This window comes from Dama dama, chromosome 3 (genome assembly GCF_033118175.1).
Source record: "Dama dama isolate Ldn47 chromosome 3, ASM3311817v1, whole genome shotgun sequence".
NCBI lineage: Eukaryota > Metazoa > Chordata > Mammalia > Artiodactyla > Cervidae > Dama > Dama dama.
Window position 1 is genome coordinate 23726900 of NC_083683.1, and position 18968 is coordinate 23745867.

General features: G+C 38.4%; 1 protein-coding gene across 4 annotated transcripts in view; it reads right to left on the reverse strand.

Moving 5' to 3' along the window:
• OSBPL8 (oxysterol binding protein like 8) overlaps positions 1-18968 on the reverse strand; it is a 163538-nt gene that overhangs the window by 55905 nt on the left and 88665 nt on the right. The window lies entirely within an intron of this gene.

The window sequence follows — 18968 nt, forward strand, 5'->3', positions numbered from 1 at the left end:
AGAAAAGATTAAAAGGATATCACTAATAATGCTGTATGCTCCAATATGTTTCTCGGAAAGAGATGCCACAGTTCCTCTTCATTACGTTTAAACTTTTCAAAACATATAATCAACCAATGAATATTTTCCACTTAAAACTCTTATTTTAAAAATGCAACTTTACTATCACAGTAACAAATACAAATATCTTTTTTTCCCCTAGGTTAAAACTAAGTGACTAGGATGATCCCACATCATTAGATTTAACAGGAAAGTACCTCTAGCCAAAATGATACACTATGTCATCTCTTTATACCTAATCTTTAAAATTCCAAGGAAGACTTTCCTAGTTATATTAAAATCCATTTACTTTACTCTACACTTTAAAGTTAAAAAGCTGTAAGTCAGTTATTTTCTTTATATACCCTAGACTGATTTTTCTAACCACAGTACTTTCAACCTGGAAATACACCTTCTTAGACAACAACAAACTCAATTATAACTGACTTAGTGGTTCATTTTTATAGGCACCTTACTGTAAGATCTCCATTTCCTTCCTCATTATGCATACACTTCAAGGCTGGTTCTCTATTCACACACAACAGCATCCCACAAAATCTAAGACTATTTCTCTTCAAAAGAAAGGACATTTAAGCAAACTTAATTTCCTGTACATACTATTTCTTTGGCAAAGGCATTTTAAAATCAGTTAGTGATAAAAATGGTTTATGGCTGATACCCACAACTATAACAGCTTTTGGGTTTGGGAGTTTTGTCCCCACTTTTCTCCCTTGTCATGAAATATAAACTGCCATTTAATATAGGTATCAGAGAAATAATTATAAATAATTCACACAGTGGTGCCTACCTCTTAAAGCATAAAGAATATATCACCACAAAAGGCATTTATAGTGCAATGGTTAAACAGGATTTGAAATTAAAATTGCCTGGGTTCAAATCCTAGTTCTAACCTAGCTGGATACATTAGAGCCATTGACTTAATTTCTCTGTGTCTCTGCTTCCTCATCTATAAAATTTTAATAACATTATCTATATTACAGGACTATTATAAAGATCAAATTGGATAATAGATGGAAAATCAAGGTTCCAGGTCACCTAATAATGTATTCTCTCCTAAAATTCAACAAAATTTATAGGAATGGAGTATTTTTTTTAAAAAAGCATACACAAGGGTGGGTATGTATCCCACAAGTATGCATGCAAGAGAGGACACATCAACACATAAACTTGCCCCTGGAAAGCATGAGATGAATGTGTAGTCACTTGTCCTGCAGGTTCAAGAAAGCTGAACCACACATCAGTGGTAAAAACTGAGTACCAACTCTATTGACAGCAAAACAAATCCTTCTGCAGATAATTAACAGCACCAAGATTCAGAATCAGACAAGCTACTGACAGCAACAATACTGGAATCAGGACAAAAAAATAGGTAATGTCTTCAAAACTAGAAGGAAAATAATTACCAATACAGAAGTACATAGCCAGTCAAATTATCAATTACATATTAGGGTAAAATATTTTTAGATATGCTTAGTTTTGCTTTTATTTCCAATATTCTGGGAGGTGGGTCATAGAGGATCTTGCTTTGATTTATGTCGGAGAGTGTTTTGCCTATGTTCTCCTCTAGGAGTTTTATAGTTTCTGGTCTTACATTTAGATCTTTAATCCATTTTGAGTTTATTTTTGTGTATGGTGTTAGAAAGTGTTCTAGTTTCATTCTTTTACAAGTGGTTGACCAGTTTTCCCAGCACCACTTGTTAAAGAGGTTGTCTTTTTTCCATTGTATATCCTTGCCTCCTTTGTCAAAGATAAGGTGTCCATAGGTTCGTGGATTTATCTCTGGGCTTTCTATTCTGTTCCATTGATCTATATTTCTGTCTTTGTGCCAGTACCATACTGTCTTGATGACTGTGGCTTTGTAGTAGAGTCTGAAGTCAGGCAGGTTGATTCCTCCAGACTAAACAAATGGGACCTAATGAAACTTAAAAGCTTTTGCACTACAAAGGAAACTATAAGTAAGGTGAAAAGACAGCCCTCAGATTGGGAGAAAATAACAGCAAATGAAGAAACAGACAAAGGATTAATCTCAAAAATATACAAGCAACTCCTGCAGCTCAATTCCAGAAAAATAAATGACCCAATCAAAAAATGGGCCAAAGAACTAAACAGACACTTCTCCAAAGAAGACATACAGATGGCTAACAAACACATGAAAAGATGCTCAACATCACTCATTATTAGAGAAATGCAAATCAAAACCACAATGAGGTACCATTACACGCCAGTCAGGATGGCTGCTATCCAAAAGTCTACAAGCAATAAATGCTGGAGAGGGTGTGGAGAAAAGGGAACCCTCTTACACTGTTGGTGGGAATGCAAACTAGTACAGCCGCTATGGAAAACAGTGTGGAGATTTCTTAAAAAACTGGACATAGAACTGCCATATGACCCAGCAATCCCACTTCTGGGCATACACACTGAGGAAACCAGATCTGAAAGAGACACGTGCACCCCAATGTTCATCGCAGCACTGTTTATAATAGCCAGGACATGGAAGCAACCTAGATGCCCATCAGCAGATGAATGGATAAGGAAGCTGTGGTACATATACACCATGGAATATTACTCAGCCATTAAAAAGAATTCATTTGAACCAGTCCTAATGAGATGGATGAAGCTGGAGCCCCTTATACAGAGTGAAGTAAGCCAGAAAGATAAAGAACATTACAGCATACTGACACATGTATATGGAATTTAGAAAGGTGATAACGATAACCCTATATGCAGAACAGAAAAAGAGACACAGAAATACAGAACAGACTTTTGAACTTTGTGGGAGAATGTGAGGGTGGGATATTTCAAAAGAACAGCATGTATACTATCTATGGTGAAACAGATCACCAGCCCAGGAGGGATGCACGAGACAAGTGCTCCGGCCTGGTGCACTGGGAAGACCCAGAGGAATCGGGTGGAGAGGGAGGTGGGAGGGGGGATCGGGATTGGGAATACATGTAAATCCATGGCTGATTCATATCAATGTATGACAAAACCCACTGGAAAAAAATAATAATAATAATAAAAAAAAATTAAAAATAAAAATAAAAAATAAAATATAACCACCATTGCTAAACTTGAAAAAAAAAAAAATATTTTTAGATATGCAAGGTCTTAAAATTTACTTTCCATGCATGTTTTTACAGAATTTACTAGAATAATGATTCTTACCTAGGGTTCTACAATGGAATTAGGCCGAATGAACTACAACATCCACTCTTAAAATGAATTAACTTTTCTCCTATGTCTCTGTTATGGCTCTCACCATGCACTGTATTCTCGGGAGAATTGAGAAAATATTCACCTATTTTATTTGTTATATGCCTTCTTCATTTCCCTCTCAGGAACTCCCTTGAGAAAGAATATAAAAGAATATATACTCTACCAAAAAGTGATAGCAAATCAAGGATACACAGAATACAGGAAATTAAAAGATGCTTGCTCAATGGAAGAAAAGCTATGACCGACCTAGACAGCATATTAAAAAGCAGAGACATTACTCTGCCAACAAAGGCCCATCTAGTCAAAGCTATGATTTCTCTAGTAGTCATGTATGGATGTGAGAGTTGGACCATAAAGAAGGCTGAGCGCTGAAGGATTGATGCTTTTGAACTGTGGTGTTGGAAAAGACTCTTGAGAATCCCTTCGACTGCAAGGAGATCAAACCAGTCCATCCTACAGGGAATCAGTCCTGAATTCATTGGAAGGCCTGATGTGGAAGCTGAAGTTCTAATACTTTGGCCACCTGATGCTAAGAACTGACTCATCAGAAAAGACCCTGATGCTGGGAAAGACTGAAGGCAGGAGAAGGAGACAACAGAGGATGAGATGGTTGGAAGGCATCATGACTCGATGGACATGAGTTTGAGCAGGCTCCGGGAGTTGGTGATGGTCAGGGAAGCCTGGCATGCTGCAGTCCATGGGGTCGCAAAGAGTCGGACACGACTAAGTGACTGAACTGAACTGAACTGAGAATACAGGAAACAGGTTACTCAATATAAAGAGCTGTCATCATCAAAATGTCTCCTCCTATCACTGCACTATCTCTTTTTGACCCAGAGACAAATTCTGTGAGATTTACCAACATTCTTTTCTGATGTTGACATGTCCTGACAGTATGCTGATAAGGCTTATTCTCTTTCCCTCATCCCCTGATGTACAGATAAACTAAGGAGACTTCGAATATATGGCGTGGTTTTATTTTTTTTAACTTTATTTTTTAGAGCAGTTTTAGGTTCACAGCAAAATTGAGAGGAAAGTACAGGTATTTCCTATACCAGTAAATGTACTTTGAAATTCCCTAAGACTAAAAAGAACTAATACCTCTGAAGAGACTAACTGCATATATTATCTTTGGTCCAGGGGCTCTTTCCATATTAAAATGGCAGACATTTGGGCAGAGGCAAAAACCACAGCATGTACAGGACACAGTGACCAAAACCATCTCAAAGAAGAAAAAATGCAAGAAGGCAAAGCAGTTGTCTAAGGAGGCTTTACAAATAGCTGAAGAAAGAAGAAAAACGAAAGGCACGGGGGAAAGTGAAAGATAAACCCAACGGAATGCAGAGCTGTAGAGAACAGCATGGAGAGAAGAAGGCCTTCCTCAGCGACCAGAGCAGAGAGACAGAGGAGAAAGCAGAGTGATAAAAACTAGAGAGCTCTTCAAAAAAATTAGAGAGGTCGAGGGGCAACTTCATGCAAGGATGGCTACAATAAAAGACAGAAACTGTAAGGACCTAACAGAAGCAGAAGAGATTAAGAAGAGGTGGCAAGAATACACAGAGGAACTACAAGGAAGGTCTTAATGACCTGGATAACCACGACGGTGTGGTCACTCACCTAGAGTCGAACATACTGGAGCATGAAGTCAGGCAGGCCTTAGGAAGCATTACTACAAACAAAGCTAAGGGAGGCTATGAAATCCCAGATGAGCTTTTTAAAATCCTAAAAGATGGTGCTGTTGAAGTGCTGCACTCAACATGTCAGCAAATTTGGAAAACTCAGCAGAGGCCACAGGACTGGAAAAAGCCATTTTTCATTTCAATCCCAAAGAAGAGCAATTCCAAACAATGTTCAAACTACCTTACAATTGTGTTCATTTCACATGCTAGCAAGGTATGCTCAAAATGCTTCAAGCTAGGCTTCAGCAGTAGAAGCTAGGTTTAGATAGGCAGAGGAAGCAGATATCAAACTGTCAACATTCATTGAATCATGGAGAAAGCAAGGGAATTCCAGAAAAAAGACCTACTTCTGCTTCACTGACTAAGCTAAAGCTTTTGACTGTGTGGACCACAACAAATTGTGGAAAATTCTTCAAGAGATGAGAGTACCAGACCACCTTACTTGTCTCCTGAGACACCTGGATGTGGGTCAAGAAACAACAGAACCACTGTGGAATAACTGACTGTTCACAATTGGAATAGGAGTATGACAAAGCTCCATATTGTCACCTTGCTTATTTAACTCACATGCAGAGTCCTTCATGTGAAATGCTGGGCTGGATGAATCACAAGCCGGAATCAAGAGAAATATCAATAATTCAGAAATACAGATGATACCACTCTAATGGCAGAAAGTGAAGAGGAACTAAAGAGCCTCTTGAATGAGGGGGGAAAGAGGACAGTGAAAAGGCTGCGCTGAAACTCAACATTCAAAAAACTAAGATCATGGCATCTGGTCCCATTACTTCACGGCAAACAGAAGTGGAAAAAGTGGAAGTAGTGTCAGATTTTCTTTTCTTGGGCTTCAAAATCACTGCAGACAGTGACAGTGACTGTAGCCATGAAATTAAAAAATGCTTCCTCCTTGGAAGGAAAGCTGTGACGAACCTAGACAGCACATTAAAAAGCAGATACACCACTTTGTGGACAAAGGTCCATACAGTCAAAGCTATGGTTGTTTCAGCTGTCATGTACGGATGTGAGTTCAGTTCGGTTCAGTTGCTCAGTCATTTCTGACTCTTTGCAACCCCTTGAACTACAGCACACTAGGCTTCCCTGTCTATCACCAACTCCTGGAGCTTGCCCAAACTCATGTCCATCGAGTCAGTGATACCATCCAACCATCTCATCCTCTGTCCTCCCCTTCTCCTCCTGCCCTCAATCTTTCCCAGCTCAGGGTCTTTTCCAATGAGTCAGTTCTTTGCATGAGGTGGCCAAGATATTGGAGCTTCAGTTTCAGCATCAGTCTTGACTTCCTTTAGGATGGACTGGTTTGAGCTCCTTGCAGTCCAAGGAACTCTCAGCAGTCTTCTCCTTCACCACAGTTAAAAGCATCAGGTCTTCAGCAGCTGGGCCATAAAGAAGGCTGCTGTGCTTGGTCGCTCAGCCGTGTCCGGCTCTCTGCGACCGCACGGAGTGTAGTCCGCCAGGTTCCTCTGTTCATGGGGATTCTCCAGGCAAGAATACTGGAGTGGGTGGTCAGGTCTTCCTCCAGGGAATGTTCCCAACCCAGGGATCGAACTCAGGTCTCCTGCATTACAGGTGGATTCTTTACCGTCTGACCCATCAGGGAAGCCCTAAAGAAGGCTGAGTGCCGAAGAATTGATGCTTTCCAATTGCGATGTTGGAGAAGACTCTTAAGAGTCCCCTGGACTACCAGGAGATCAAACCAGTCATTCTTAAAAAAAAAAAAAAGTCAACCCTGAATATTCACTGGGAGGACTGATGCTGAAGCTGAAGCTCCAATACTTTGGCCGCCTGATATGAAGAGCCAACTCCTTGGAAAAGACCCTGATGCTGGGAAAGACTGAAGGCAAAAGCAGAAGGGGGCAGCAGAGGATGAGATGGTTAGACAGCATGACTGACTCAGTGGACAGGAGTTTGAGCAAACTCTAGGAGATAGCAGAGGACAGAGGAGCCTAGCGTGCTGCAGTCCCTGGGATCTCAAAGAGTCAAACACAACTTAGTGACCAAACAACAACAACAACAGAACCCACAAAACACCATAATAAAAAGAACCCCTAGATTTTCCTGCTCTGTGCCCAAAGGAAACGCCCAGCTTCAGTTTCTCTTTCTACAAACCAAAAGATCAGGACTGGAGGAGGCCGCTCACTGTTAATATTAGAACTCTAATGAGTTCCCTGGACAAATTCCAGATCAGCTTTATTTAAAAAACAGATGACTGGCAAACATAGCTGATATTTTGAAATAATCTAATTTGGTAGCTGGAAAATCCACTTAAACCCTATAAAGTTCCATATGCACATTCAGGATAAAATATATTGGGCTTAAGTTATTATATTATAAGAACTATGTACTTTAATCTTGAATCTCAAGATAATTAGCAAGGTTTTAAGAGATTTAAAATTCTTAAAGCAGCAAGAAGAATTGTGAAAAGATCAAAATACTAAAAACAAACATCAGTCAACAAGAATTTAAGAAAGTATTACACCCAAACATGAATAGAACCACCACCTTAAAAGATGAACTAAATATCTGACAGTGGTACTATACAAATTCAGCAGTAAGTTTGCTTACAGAGCACAAAATTTTAAAAATAATATAGTTATTTACTATTAAGCAGCTCAGTCTTAGCAAACACGTCTATTAATAACCTTTCAAAGGACACATAGTTTGAGATGGTTGACAATGATCTTTGCTTTAAAAAAAGAAAACACAACAATAAAGCTCTCAATTTCCATCCTGCAAAGAGACAAAGTAATTTCTTAACTGTAATTAGTAAAATTTCACTGATGAGTATATGGCTTGAAAAGTACACAAAGCAATTTTATTTGTCCCACATTTCCTCAGAAAATAACTCTTGCAGATTCTCAGTACTAAACATGTTCTCAACAGGACAAGCAAATGCACATACAAAATTAAAAGGATGGCTTAAGATAATTTTAGACTGGACAGCATTCTTGTCTATATATCCACACTCACATCAGCAAGTATAAGACAATACTTTCCTTCAGATGGAAAGTTCTTTGTAATTATGTGTGTATATTAAATAATCATTCATTTAATAAAAAAATCTGATGAGCATCTACTCTGGGTTAGAAATTACGTTAAGCACAAGACAGTTATGATACAATAGCCCCTAATTTCTGCTCTTATTGAGCTTTCAACATGTATGAGTACATGGTCATTAAAAGTTGACTGAAACTCAGGGTCTATTCCCATAAAACAAATGTTAAATGAGGTGTTTAGGTTACTTTCTAAGACTGTTCACAAGAATCTATTTAACCGAAAATGTACTAAGAGCATCTATGAATGTAGCCTTATTAATACCACCTAAGAATTATACAGTAAAAAGTTTTCAAAAGTGTTTTCATGTATGTTCTCAATAGATTCAAAGAACAACAGTATCTCAGTTTTACAGGTAATTAAGCTCTGAGGCATGGGCTTCCCAGGTGGTGTTAGTGGTAAAGAATCTACCTTCCAATACAGGATACATAAGAGATGTGGGTTCAGTCCCCGGGTGGAGAAGATCCTGTGGAGGAGGGCATGACAACTCATCCAGTATGCTTGCCTGGAGAATCCCATGGACAGAAAAGCCTGGCGGGGCATAGCCCACGGAGTCGCAAAGAGTCGGACATGACCAAGTGACTTAGCCCACACACAAACTCTGAGGCATACAGGCTCAAAGTCACACAACAAATGAGCAATAAGCCAGATGAGAATCCAGCCACGGAAGCAGTGTTGACTTTCCCCCATCTCCTTATTCTGCTTCCCCTATGCCTGCCAACACAAATGCCAGCAGCAGGCAGTTTTGTGGTAAGGTGAGACTCAAAGAGTGGGGATAAAAAACACCATCCCAGGGTCTGTGGTAGGAAGGGATAAAGTGAGAAATATCTTAATGATAGTGAAGAAGAAAGTAGAGCCTATAGGACAGAGACCACTCAACTGGATCAGCTTCCACACATAGGGACACTTCGTAATAGAAGAACACAATTCAAAACTTGAAACATCTATTTCTCAAAAAATTTTCCACCAGAAAGCTGTGCAAATATAATGCTAGAAAAAAAACTACCACACTTTTTCCTTCTGTATAACTGAGTTGTCAAAACATAACAGATAAAACTCCACTCCTTTCCAGCCTTCTGTTCAAGTATGGGAACCATGTTATAAGACAACATTGCTTATACATTGTTCTAGGATGGCAAGAATGAATACTGATCTCTCTCCCTTCTTTCTCTGAGCTGATATTCAAATATTGGTGCCAATGCTCACATCATTTTACTTACCCACTAGAGACTCAATCCAACTCTATGCAGGCTTTGGAATTGGATATAAATTATTGGCTGCCACACTCCAGACATTTCCTAATGATAAGCCTAATAAGGTCCTGAAGAAGCTATTTTGATTCCACAGTTGTAACCACATATCTAACTAACTTCACGGTCCATTACTCCATCCGAAGCACAAGGATTTCCTTATCTTTTACCCTAATAGCCACAATCTCCTCACATAGGTAAATGACTATGTGAGTGAGGTAGGTAAACCACAGGGAAGACTATGGCTCCTAGATTTTGAATCTGTGGACCAATAAAATTCCCCCTCCCCAAACTGTAGCACTGATATTAGGGTTCTCAACTTGGTAAGACACAATATTTTTAAAATCTAAATTCACAGCCTTCAATTCAGAAAGGGATGTTAAATATCATATAGCAGGAAGACTATAATCTCATAATAAAGGGCAGCTCTTTAAACTGAAGGAAATTCACCTAGTGGAAGCTCCTCATAGTCTATTTATTTTCTCTTCTGGACAAGGGAATCGCCACATACGGCAGTAGCCCACAGTCTACACCATTAAAAAGGCTCAACCTCTCAGACTTTGGAAACAAATGGCAGGCACTGGGGGGCAGGGGGAAATCCCATCAGAAAAGCACTGAGAAGCAAGTGCACATATTCTTTGATAACCCTTTACTGCTATCTTAATAAAGTAGGGAGGAAGGAATATATGAATGTATATGTTTATGGGGAGAAAAGCATCCTTTGTGGTTCTTATGTTCATCGTACTGCTTTGTTAAAGAAGCAATTAATAAGGCCTGGCAAGGATAAGACAAACTCTCTTATCTTTGTAAAGATGCCTAAACAAGGCTGAATTATTCATTCTCACTTGTCAACAAATGATTTCAAAGTATTTCATATTTCCCTGTGGGAACAGTTGAAGAACACAGATACTGCAACATTTCACAAGAGAGATTTATAAAAATATTTTATTCTAATTTTCATAACTTGCCAGATATTCCTCTTTCATTACATAATAGGTACTTTCATAGCTCTATGAAGCAATTAACCAAACACAAGGAATTTCAAAGCAGAAAACAATTATGTCTTAAGATATAACTTTGGAAGTCTAACTTATTTAGGGCTCAGAAACTCAGAGGAGAAAATCAATATAGCCTCTAATTTATACTCTTCCTAAAGAAAACAATCAACCAAAGCACAGCGTTTAGGGGAAAAAAGGAAGTGGGGGTGGGGAACAAATCCAAATTTTCTTTCAGGCAAAACAATTTTCATGAAATATAAGACATATATTCAGGAACACACCTGTTATGTGTGTATGGTCTCATATAGTTTCAGAGCTGACCCTAGAAGTGTCTTACCAAGGGAGGAGGAACTGCTTCGATTCATGGAGGAAACTGAATTCTAGGTCTCCTTGTGTCTGTGAAGCCACTCTAATGAAGCTGCCCTGTGCTAGTCACCTGGGATTACACCCACAGTGCTCCCAACCGTCACCCTGGGAAATCTGTATGACATGTCCACAACAGTAAACTCTCTCTTAAAGTGAGAAATATTAGGTATAGACCCATCATGTCACATTCAACACTGCCAGAGCACTTAAGGTGAAGTGACTTCACAGGTTTAAGAAGATTTGCTAAAGGATAAGAGAAACACAGTACTAAGTGTAGACATTTTAATTCAAGCCTAGATGAACCAAACATGGCTTAAATTAACTTTGATAAAACTGGTAAAACTTCTAGTTTTAAAACTTTAAACACAAAATTAGCTTGAAATGGATTCATATAAATTTTGGCATGGCAGCATTTTATATTCTCCCACAGAGCACTATAATTGAAAGATGGTTTTTTAAAAATAAAAGCATGAAAAGAGCTTTTTATGACCAAAGAACCAAGGGCAGCTACAAGATAAAAGTTAGGAATTCATCCAGTTTTGATAATAATCTCAAACATGAATTAGAGGGAAAAGAACATCCAGCTGTAAGATAAGCTATAATTTAGTCTCCAGGCTGCTGCAGAATTGTCCTTATTCACAAGCACAGGGGATAAGGGAGACAGCAAGCCTGACTAACTACAAGTCTGTCTTTCTTGATAAACGATCAAAATACATTACCCTCAAATCAGCGTGAAACAAATATCATCCTACTCAAGAGACTGTAGTAATACTTAAAACTACTTGAAATAAACTAGTACTTAGTCTTCAAACTGGGAAAAAAATCTGGCAAATGCACAATTTTTAGAATAACCTGATTCAACATCATAATCTAAACATATAAGAAATAAAATAATATCTTGAGCTTTAGTGAGGACACCCAGAGTCTCCCTAGTTTCTCCAAAAAACCAACCAAACAAAAACTTAAAATGATGGAAGGAAACCACACTGCAAAAAAAAAAAAAAAAAAAAGCTATTTTTAAGGGAAAGTGACCCATATTAAATTGGTACGAATCAACATGTATAAAGGAGACTCTGTCAGAAAACAATGAGAATCTTTGCCATTCTAAAGTACTCACAAATCTCTACCATCATACCATGTATAAAACAAAAGGAAAACAGCTCATTTGTAATTCACTCCAGTACAGTAGAATAAACACCATGGGCTTGGATGGTCCTGAATTTGAAACCTGCCTCTGACATTTACTAGTTTTGTGAATTTGGACAAATTTCTTAACATCACTCATTTTCAACTGTCTCACTAATAAAGCAGACATTGTAATTGTGTTTATATCTTGTGGGGTTGTTTCAAAAGTTAAATATAAGTTGGCATATAAAACTTACAATAGTCAAACTCAGTAAGTGCTTGATAAATGGCAGTTATGAGTATGAGTCCAGGAAATACCACCAAAACAAATGCCATTTGAAATTAAAAAAATAAATCTACCTACCTACCTATTTGCCTGGTCATCCACTCTCTCTTGTCAGCAAACACAGGAATAATACATGCGGGGTTCATGTCAGAGAAGGGCTTCCAACACATGAAGATCATCTCCAAAACTTCATTTACTCATTAAAATGTGAGCCATAAGCTTCACAATGGCAGGGAGCAGCACATAAGAGGTGCTCAATAAAGACACTTATTCACTTACAAATGCACAAGTGCTTTTGTTCCAGGCACTGTGCTAGGCATGGGGGAATATACATCAACACATCCACACGCATTTATTTTCTCTCAACAATTCTCTTCCTTTTACATTAACCCTGCTGGTTTTATCAGTTCTGTATTCATCTCTAAGAGAGCCCTTGCCCCTGCAGCCACTTTCTTGCACAGTGCTCCTCAGCTGCCCACTGACTGCGGCATCTCCTCCGATAGATTCTACCCCCTCCACCAAAGCAGTTCGCCAAACTCATCCGTTAAGCCTCCCCTCCCTTACCAGTGTCCCATACTGACTCTGCCACCATCCTTTCGTTGCACACCCCTAGCAAAGCCTACCATTACAGGAGAAAATCCCATACTAGGTCAGGCTGACACCAACCTCAACATTAGTTGGCACACCCACTACTGTGGGTACTCCACTTTCTAGCTGGATTCCTAGTCCAGTCAACCCCTAAATCTTCACACCTGACTCCATCCCTGCCGCCTTCTCCAAAAACCTGCCTTATTGATTCTCCTGGCTTCCTCCTACAGTATTTCTCTTTACTGACTTTATCCTTTCAATGTCTGAATATGCTCAAATGTCTCATCTTACAACAAATCTTTCTGTCCCTGGTTCTTTTTCTTGAAGTGCTCCTGTCTTGCTGAGAGGCACTATAAGTCTGAGGTCTCAACCAAAAAAATCTTACAGAATCACTCTTGATCTGATCTTTATTTCGAGGCCATTTTTCCTGCACCCTGGGAACTGAGAAAAATTTAACATTGTGTTTACTTATTTAGTTTTGGCTGCACTGGGTCTTTGCTGGGTTTGGGCTCTCTCAAGTTGTGGTGTGTGGGCTTCTCGTTGCAGTGACTCCTCTGTTGTGCAGCACAGTCTCTAGGCTGTGGGCTTAGCTGCCCCGTGGAACACAGAACCTTCCCCAAGCAGGGATCACACTCCCAACCACTGGACCACCGGAGATCAGCACTGGGGAGAGGGCATTCCACAACAGAGAAGCAGAATAAATAAAAGCACAGTCTTTGGGGAACAGGGAAGAAAGTCATCCAGCTGAATTCATGATGGGAAAAATACAGAACAAAATTGGAAGGGAAGAAGAAGATCAGAAACACTAAGAGCGCTGACTACAATATCACAAAATCTGTAATTTATGCTCTCTAGTGCTAGTTTCTGCTTGCTGATCCAAATGCTGCTGTACCAGATACACCTGGAGAGCTTTATAAACGCACAGCCTCACCCTAGAGACTCTGCAAGGTTGGAGCAGAATCTGCATCTAATCAAAGAAAGCTCCAGGTGATTCTCAGACACAGCCAGACCTAGAAGCCACTGCTCTAGGCAACAGTCAGCCACCGACTTTTTGAGAATGGGAGTGTCATAAATGCAGATACCTAACGCAGTTTTCAGTTACAAGCTTGAATAATAAAGATTTGTATTTTCATTTATAATTTTCTATTTCCATTTATTCATATCATTTCCCTAAGAGACCTACTTCATTGGATCCATGTGTTCTCTGCCCACATACATCCATAAAACCCTAATCTTATCACAGTCTCACCTTACCAAGTAACAATAATTTTCTGTTTGGTTGTCTTCTTAAGAAAGATGAGCCTGGGTATTGGAAGGCAAAGCCCTAAGAGAAGTTAGAATACTGTGGTACTATGTAATGTAGGTGTGGAATAATAAGAACCTGACCTAAGACGATGATAGTTAAGAAGGAAAATGAAGATAAAGACCAAAGCCGTGACACTCTAACACTTCTAGAAGAAATTACAAAAGAAAAATGTTCTTTGAAACTTTAGGATAGACAAAGATTTCTTTAACTGGGGGGGGGAAGCTTGAGTCATGGGGGAAAACTGATAAATTGAATTTCATCAAAATTAAAAACATCTGTTCTTTGAAAGAAGTCATTTAGACAATGAAAAGGCACGCCAAGGCTGGAGGAAAATGTAACATATACAGTCAGCAAAGGAGGAGGCTGAAATATACTTTTAAAACTCTTAAAATTCAGTAAGACAAGCAAGCAAGCCAACTTTTTAAATGGGCCAAAATTCTAATCTGACACTTCAGATATATAAGTGGCCAATGAGCATATGAAAAGATGTTCCACACTTAGTCAACAGGGAAACACAAATTAAAATCACAAATTAATGTGATATTACTATACACCCACTAGAATGGCTAAAATAAAAAAGATCAAGGATATAAAGCAACTGAAATCCTCATACACTGCTGAGAGAAATGTAAAACGGCATAACTACTCTGGAAAACAGGCCACTTCTTATAAAGTAAAACACATATGATTTTATAACTGTACTCCTAGATATTACTCAAAAGAAAGGGAAAAAAATTAAACTTCACATAAAGCATTGTACACATAATGGGGTTATATCAAAAGACACAGGTGCCAGGTTTAAGGTTTGGAAAATTTTAGTCTCAAAAAATCTAATGACTAAATTGACTGAAACCTTAAAAATATAAAACTCTGTCGTTATACCTAGGTTCAAGTTTTCGCCCTACTACATATGAAGCATGTAAACCGGGGCAAGGCAATTTCCCCTACCAGTTGCTCAGTGTCCTCATTTGTGAAACAGGGAGAATGATTTATATACCATCAGGTCCTTGTAAGAATTCCAGGAGCTAACGCATGTGGACAGCACAGAGAGACATGGGGGATTCTAGTCATTCTCACTATTAATAAGCTTTTGGAATTCTATTTCTTCCCATTCAGGAACTGAAATGCTGATCTAGAGTATAATACTTGAGTTATGGCAGACGTATCAGAGATTTTCTAGATATATGTTAACTTCCAACTATTTGTCTTCACAATAAGCAAGAGTTAATGGGTTTATCTTATTTTAAACATACCTCTCACTTCTGAAAACTATCATATGGAATCATAGTAAACCAGAGGGAGATATTGTGCATTACAAAAACCCAATAAGCTGGCTTTAACAAAGCAGTACATTCAATATGTAATTCACACTATAAATATTAATTTACCCATAACTTACCCAAGAACGTTTAGGTGTAAATCAAGATATATTTAACACTACGGCTAATGTAAATGCAAAAATTAGAGGTTGTACATGGCCATCCATACTAAAAGAATCTCCAAACAAGCTTCTATAAGACACTGAAGTGTAGCAAAGGTCAAAATATCACCCTTCAACTCAAACTCATTTATTTAAAATAATAATAGTAATAATTGTTGTGGTTATTATTATAGTTATTCGTCAGCTATCCTGAGTGGTATTCATAGCCTGGTATTCATAGCCTGGTAGGCTATGTTCTAAGCTTTTTGTATTTATTAACTCATTTTAAGCCTTATAAAAATCTTATGTGATATACAGATACTATTATTATCTTCACTTTACTAATGACTGAAGCGTAACTACTTTATTAAAATGTGTGAGTTCTTTATTAAAAAAAATTTTAAGCCAAAAAAATTTGTCATCCCCAGAACTACTTTATGTCTTCTCTTTAATCTAAAAACTAGTGCTTAGGAGGCAAGAACCATTTATCCTGACTTTCCTACAGGAACTATATTCCAATGTTTACTGTGAAGCCTTAAGGTAAGTGAGATCTCTCTCTTACAGAAAAACTTCAGTAACAAATGTAAAAGGAATGATAGAATTAGAAAAAAATCACTATTTTTCAACCCCTAAGGAATACGTCAAGGCTGTATATTGTCACTCTGCTTATTTAACTTATATGCAGAGTACATCATGAGAAACACTGGGCTGGAAGAAGCACAAGCTGGAATCAAGATTGCCGGGAGAAATATCAATAACCTCAGATATGCAGATGACACCACCCTTATGGCAGAAAGTGAAGAGGAACTAAAGCCTCTTGATGAAAGTGAAAGAGGAGAGTGAAAAAGTTGGCTTAAAGCTCACCTTTCAGAAAATTAAGATCATGGCATCTGGTCCCATCACTTCATGGGTTACCAGAAGTAACTAGATGGGGAAACAGTGGAAACAGTGACTGACTTTATTTTTGGGGGCTCCAAAATCACTGCAGATGGTGACTGCAGCCATGAAATTAAAAGACGCTTACTCCTTGGAAGGAAAGTTATGACCAACCTAGATAGCATATTAAAAAGCAGAGACATTACTTTGCCAACAAAGGTCCGTCTAGTCAAGGCTATGGTTTTTCCAGTGGTCATGTATGGATGTGACAGTTGGACTATGAAGAAAGCTGAGATCCGAAGAATTGACGCTTTTGAAGTGTGGTGTTGGAGAAGACTCTTGAGAGTCCCTTGCACTGGAGGAGATCCAACTAGTCCATCCTAAAGGAGATCAGTCCTGGGTGTTCATTGGAAGGACTGACACTGAAGCTGAAACTCCAATACTTTGGCCACCTCACGGGAAGAGTTGACTCATTGGAAAAGACCCTGATGCTGGGAGGGATTGAGGGCAGGAGGAGAAGAGGACCAAAGAGGATGAGATGGCTGGATGGCATCACTGACTCAATGGACATGGGTGTGAGTAAACTCTGGGAGTTGGTGATGGACAGGGAGGCCTGGCGTGCTGCAGTCTATGGGGTCACAAAGAGTCGGACACGACTGAGAGACTGAACTGAACTGAATGATCATCAAAGGGTGCTTACATTTTTAGGTAAAAAGTTAATGAGGAACAGAATATTTACTACATTTTACTTTCAGGTTATAAGGAGAGAAAAGATGCAACAAGAGGATCAGGCTGTTTACCAGCTGAGTTTACTGACCAACCTCACAGCATGAAGAGCAGGACAATGACATGTCCCAAACAAGTGATATATCACACTAATATATATCTTGTCAAAAATGCTCAACCTGAACATAATCAAGCCTTTGCATTTACCTTTCAGTTCATATAAAATATAAAAGACAGGGAAACAAATAAAACAACACTGCAAGGAGGCAATCAAATTCAAAAGGTCAGACATAGGGACGCTGACTTAGTTTCTTAAAGAAGTCAAAGGCACAAGAAAAAATAAGAGAAAATAAGAGTAAACAAGGAGACTCTTTGAATTAAAGGAGATATAATGACATAATCAAATGCAACGTATGAACTTTTCTTGGATCTTGGTTTCAACAAGCTTATTGGAAAAGACTTGGGGACAACTGGGGAAATTTAAGTATGAACTAGGCAGAAAGCTGAGTGCCGAAAAATTGATGCCTTTGAACTATGGTTTTGGAAAAGACTCTTGAGAGTCCCTTGGACTGCAAGCAGATCCAACCAGTTCATCCTAAAGGAGATCAGTCCTAGGTGTTTATTGGAAGGACTGATGCTGAAGCTGAAACTCCAGTACTTTGGCCACCTCATGCGAAGAGTTGATTCATTGGAAAAGATCCTGATGCTGGGAGGGATTAGGGGCAGGAGGAGAAGGGGACGACTGAGGATGAGATGGCTGGATGGCATCACTGACTCGATGGACATAAGTCTGAGTTAACTCCAGGAGTTGGTGATGGGCAGGGAGGCCTGGCGTGCTGCAATTCATGGGGTCGCAAAGAGTCGGACGTGACTGAGCGACTGAACTGAACTGAGGTATTAAAAAAAGTGAAGTCACTCAGTTGTGTCCAACTCTTTGTGACCCCATGGACTGTAGCCTACAAGGCTTCTCTGTCCATGGGATTTTCTAGGCAAGAGTACTGGAGTGGGTTGCCATTTCCTTCTCCAAAACTAGGTATTAGCTTATATTAAATAATTACCATTAATTTTGTTAGACCTAATAAAGGTTTTAAGGTTATGTAAGAAAATATTCTTAAATGTTAGAGATGGATTAAGTATTTGGGGGTATAACATCATGAGGTCTATGATTTACTCCAAATATTCCAGCCCCACCCCCAAATAAATAAAATACAACAAAAGGTTAATAATTTCTTACATCTACCTGATGGGTTTATTAGTGTTAACTGCATTATTCTCACAAACTCCCTGCTTGTCTGAAAATGTTCATGATGCATATAAATACAAGAAGCTTTAGTAACTAACCCTTTTGTTGTTTCATTATATTTCAAGTTAAATAATTTCTCTAAATATTCTAGAAGACAGATACATGAAACAGATGAACCATATTTATTACAGTAAAAATTCTGGTGCATAGAACCAAAAAAAAAAAAAAAAAAATCACATAAATTGCATCCTTCCAGAATTTTATGTTACAATTTTTTTTACAATGTTATGTAAAAATGTTTCCATCTAATACTTGACTAGAAAAACATTTTCTACTGGAATAAATTAGAAAATGGTCATGTAACTTACAATCAACCAGTTAATACTCATTTAAAAAGAAGTAACTAAAGCCTACTCCAAGGGATAATTCACACAGTAACAACACCAAAACCCAACTAATTATGCAGACAGTGTAACATAACACTTAAGGCTCACCCGTGGCTGATTCATGTAGATGTATGGCAAAACCATCACAATATTGTAAAGTATCCTCCAATTAAAATAATTAATTTAAAAAAGTTTGATAACGTAAGTATGTATTGGCTTTTAAATACCAAATTTAAGTTCTCAGTTTTAAAGCAGATGTCTTTCCCCTAGTCATCAGTAGTACTGATAACTGATAAGGAGAGTTCAAAGCATTTGATCATATAAACTTCAGCTAAGAAACAGAATCCAATATATAAAAAATATCAATTATGAATTAG